This window comes from Scylla paramamosain, chromosome 35 (assembly GCF_035594125.1).
Source record: "Scylla paramamosain isolate STU-SP2022 chromosome 35, ASM3559412v1, whole genome shotgun sequence".
Lineage (NCBI taxonomy): Eukaryota > Metazoa > Arthropoda > Malacostraca > Decapoda > Portunidae > Scylla > Scylla paramamosain.
In genome coordinates, this window is record NC_087185.1 from 11,826,752 (window position 1) to 11,831,723 (window position 4,972).

Sequence of the window (4,972 nt, forward strand, 5' to 3'; positions counted from 1 at the left end):
TTTTTGTCGTCATAAGGTTAACAATAGCCTTCCTAATTGTGATGTGCGATGACTGCGCCCCAGTAATAGCAAACGAGATGGCCCTGTTAAAAAAAAAAAAAAAAAAAAAAACATGAATGAGATTAGTTTTAAAGATTCATTAAGAATCCTCTCAATTGTTGCTGGCTTGGTGAGTAAACATCCTCTTTTTCGTGGGCGATGAATGCTCTGAACAGTCAGTTGTAATAGAGCAGCCAATGACCAGTGACAGGGTTGTAAGTGCAGGGAGCATTTCCTTCGACCTTCTTGACTTTAACATCATCTTCAGCTGTCTCTTTTTCCTTTTCTTCCTCTAGACTTTCATCTTGTTTGGGATGAGCAAAGAATGGCTTCAAGTTAGCAATATTTTGCTTCATCTTCAGAACTTCACCTTTTTCATTCTTCAGTGTACAAACTTGATTGTCGTAAATCTTTACGATAACGTAAGGCCCCTTGAAAGGCAAAGCTGTCTTACCACCTTTCCTGTCCTTTCTGTACATATCCTTCAGTAAAACATGTTGCCCCTCTGTAAGGGAAGAACGAGTCAGTCCTTGCCTTTTGTCATATTGCTGTTTTTGCGTTGCCTGCGCAAGTTTGATATTGTTATGAGCTGCATCATGTGCCTTTTCCTTAATCTTCATCATTCCTTCCATCATTTACATCAAACTCCCAGATTTCTTCATCAGAATTGCTATCATCTTCATGAATAGAACTGGAGTTGACATCTGTAGTATCATCACTATCTAAAAGGTTGGCAATATCTACAGGCAATGTTGGCTCCCTTTCTATACATTAGGAAAAATGGTGTCATCTTTTTTTTGATCGATGTACAGTTGTGCGATGAGCAAATAGCAGTGGCTCAAGACATATTGACCATCCATCAGGTTTTCCTTGTAAAACCTTGAGAAGCTTATTCTTGATGGTCCCATTCTGTTTTTCGATAAGGCCGTTTGCTTGTGGATGATAAGCACTTGTCACTCGTTGATGGACTCCAATGAGGCGATGCAACTCTGTAGACAGAATTTACAAACTCTCTTCCATGGTCATAGAATTGAATTTTGACAAGAATGACGACATATTATCTTGAACAGGAAGTTGGCCACTGAAGCTGCTGTCTTATCTTTCAAGATAAGTCAATCTGGAAAAATAATCTACTGCAAGGGTATAGTAATGATATCCATCACACTCAGGAAGTGAAGCAATGTCGACTCCAATCTGTTGCATCACATCAGGGAGGTTTCTCTTGCCTCCACTTGGAATTGACGTTCTGACACATCTGACATTGCTTGCAATATTCTTTGATATCAGCATCCATTGTACGCCAAAAAATTTTTCTGTTTAGAACATTCGTCATTGCCGTTATTCCCTGATGTCCACTCATACTTTTACTTTCAATACTGGTACCAAGGCCTTCGTGTGCACATCGAATTGGTCGTTGTTGTTCAGTCTTTGTTAAGAGGACACGTAACAGCAGCTGGGGGTGGGATATATTAGAAAGGGATGGATGAAGAATTAGAGGGAGAGAGGTTTAGCGGGACACAAGTCACCGCTCCTAGCACTCCGTTTTCTATTATATTATCACCCTTCCGTTTTCACTCTCTCTACTGCACAGACTTTTGTCTTTCATCTCTTCTTACTCGTACACATTCTGTGCACGCTCTTTGACACATGTGTTACACATCTTCTCAATACATCTTATTACTCCTTTCTTCACACAGACATACACACACACATACACTCTCTTTTTCTATAATTTTGTGTGTGACGTTTGTTATGTTAAGTAATTTTTATATATATTGTTCATGTTTTTGCTGAATAAACAGAGAATACCCAGGCTAAATTTCATTTGCTAGAGCTACACTGTTATGACACTGGAAATTGTTACCCTCCAAGGACTAAACACTGCTATGACCAAGAGTCATAGTTGGGAGCCTACACTTCTCGCTTGAGCAACTTCCGGGCGGCCAAGTAGCACCTCACCTTCGCTACAGAGGAAGGGAAGGAGAGAAGGAGGAAGGGAGTGGAAAGAAGACCGGACGGGAGTAAGGGACGGATGGACGGATGATTGGAGGAATGGAAGGAGGGAGGGAGTGAGGGAAAGAGACGTACAGTTCAACAAGTAGAAAGTGCAAGAAAAAAATATGAGTGTGTAAGGCAATATCTTTCAATTCTTTGTAGTAAACCCTGGTGTTTTTATCAATGAATCACTAAGACTGCTGCAGACCCAGTGTAAAGTGGAACGTGACTGTCTGGGAAGGTTAATGATAGATTGATTGATTATTGGCCTTGGTACAATACCACGAATACATTTTATTTCATAAATAGGTATGAGATTTTATTTCAACGACCCCGAAGCTCTTATATGAACTTAATGCTTTAATGATGAAACAGAGAGAGAGAGAGAGAGAGAGAGAGAGAGAGAGAGAGAGAGAGAGAACTTTAATGATGAAACATGTCTGCTTATCTTACCTCCACTTTCTCTCCAGTCTCGTCATTTTTCACCTTCTTGTAGAATAGTTCTTCACCCTTAACAGCAAAGGGTCTACATGCCTTGCGGAAGTTGTCTTTTTCCCCTTTGGTACATACAGTAGGGGGCCACACACCCTTCAGAAGATACTGATATATGAAGTCAAATGGCACGTGCGGTATTGTCGATAACACTCAGGACACTGGCAGCAAACTGTAAAGTGTGTGGCTCGGTCGGTTTCGTTCCGCGATCTCAGTTTCAAATGCGTAGACGAGCACGTTCGAGTCCACAAAGAATAGTCGAATTGGAATTGAATTCACGAAATTCGTTTCTATGTCTCATAACCTTCTCAACCTTCCTAAGTGTGGGAGTACTTATTTCACAGGAGAGAGTACATTTGCCATATGGAATAATGACTGGGGGAATACTTTTAGCATAATGAATTTGTACTGGGGAGTACTTATTTTAGGGGTGCTTATCAAATATGACACCAGTACTGAAAAAGGTTAAGAACCACTGCTTCAGACTAACTGAAAATAGCAGATGCGCAGACACATATCAAAGCAAGCGCAAAAAATAAATAAATAAATAAAAAAATGATAATAATAAATGAATAAATAAAATAAATGAGTGATAAGAGAATTGATTACAATAAAAACTAAATATTATAATAACAATAGGAGGAAAATCAACTTACGTATAACCATAAATGTCCCCAGATCGGACTGCCTTTCTGTCGACGACCCTAAGTGTCTTGACACCCCTCTCAACTTTTTCTTCATTTACTTCTGCAACATTCGCGGTCAAAGATCTAATTTTCAATCTGTGGAACACCACCTCTCCGCTTCTAAACTTCATCTCCTTTTCCTCACTGAAACTCAGGTGTCTGAGGCAACTGACAGTAGCCCCTTTTCTGTTCCCTCCTACTTTCTCTATCCTCATTTTCGATCCAAAGCTGGATGCTGCGTTTATGTGCGCAGTGACTTAACCTGCTCTCGTGCCCACGCTCTTGAATCTTCCGAGTTTTCCACCATCTGGCTACGACTACAGAGTCACTCTCAAACTAAATTTATCTGTGCTGTATACCTCTCACCTAAGAACTCACCTCTGACTATAAGAAATTCTTTGACTACTTAACTTCCAAAGTGGAGCACATTCTGACCCTCTTCCCTTTTGCAGAGATCTCCATTCTTGGAGACTTCAATGTTCACTTCCAGCTCTGGCTTTCCTCTCCCTTCACTAACCATCCTGGTGAACTAGCCTACAACTTTGCTATCCTCCATGAACTAGAACAGTTGGTGCAACACCCTACTCGTATTCCTGACCATCTTGGAGATACGCCCAACATTCTTGACTTTATCCAGACCTCTAATCCTTCTGCTTATGTTGTCACCCTTTCTTCTCCGTTGGGCTTCTCCGTTCACAATCTCGTATCTTTATCTTGTCCTATCGCTCCAATCCCTCCTCAGGATCCCCCTAAGCGAAGGTGCCTCTGGCGTTTTGCCTCTGCTAGTTGGAGGGACCTGAGGAGGTATTTTGCTGATTTTCCTTGGAATGACTACTGCTTCCGTGTCTGAGACCTGTCTTTGTGTGGTGAGCGCATAACAGAGGTGATAGTGTCTGGCATGGAGGCATACATTCCTCACTCTTTTTCTCGTCCTAAACCTTCTAAACCTTGGTTTAACACAGCTTGTTCTCGTGCTATACATGATAGGGAGGTGACCCACAAAAGGTACTTAAGCCTTCCATCACCTGAATTTCATGCACTTTATATTTCTGCCCGGAAATTAATCAAATTAATTAATCGGATTAATCCCTCCTTCATAAAAAAAAAAAAAAGACTCCACCACACTTCATTTCAATGGTGATTTTATGTTTTTAAAAGACAGCTAAATTTGGAATCTTCCGAGAAGTGAACGAAGCAGGGAAGGAAGGTCGCATTCGCCAGTTACGAGTAAAGGATTACTTATCAGTCGTTGAGGAAGACGTCATCAACGGCCGACATGTCATTGTTGGTTTTGAAACCAATATCATGCCAGTCAGAGGACAACACTTTTCCTTAACAGGTAAGTGGCAATATGTAGAACTTCCAGTATCCACATTATCTACCTATCCTACCTCTCTATCCGTCTAGTTATCAATCTACCTAACTATCTCAATATATATATATATATATATATATATATATATATATATATATATATATATATATATATATATATATATATATATATATATATATATATATAATTATTATTATTATTATTATTATTATTATTATTATCATTATTATCATTACGGCCCTCGTACCCGCCTCGCTTACCACTAATCTCTCCAGTCAACTGTCGGCTTCGAATACCGCCTTAACCACACGGTAGCTGTATCATAAAGACGAAGCTTTAGAAACACGTCTCGACTCACGTCTCGATCGAGCTAACCGAGCTGACGACTGACTTTCACCTCCACACCTCGTCAGTTTCACTCGCT

At 40.2% G+C, this 4,972-nt stretch overlaps 1 long non-coding RNA gene across 1 annotated transcript; it reads right to left on the minus strand.

Moving 5' to 3' along the window:
- Window positions 1-1,368: 1,368 nt before the first annotated feature.
- LOC135090444 (uncharacterized) lies at window positions 1,369-2,769 on the minus strand. The gene is made up of 2 exons (XR_010261910.1): window positions 2,488-2,769; window positions 1,369-1,492 (listed from the first exon to the last, which is right to left on the minus strand). It is a non-coding gene; the product is annotated as an uncharacterized LOC135090444 (long non-coding RNA).
- Between the last annotated feature and the right edge of the window lie 2,203 nt (window positions 2,770-4,972).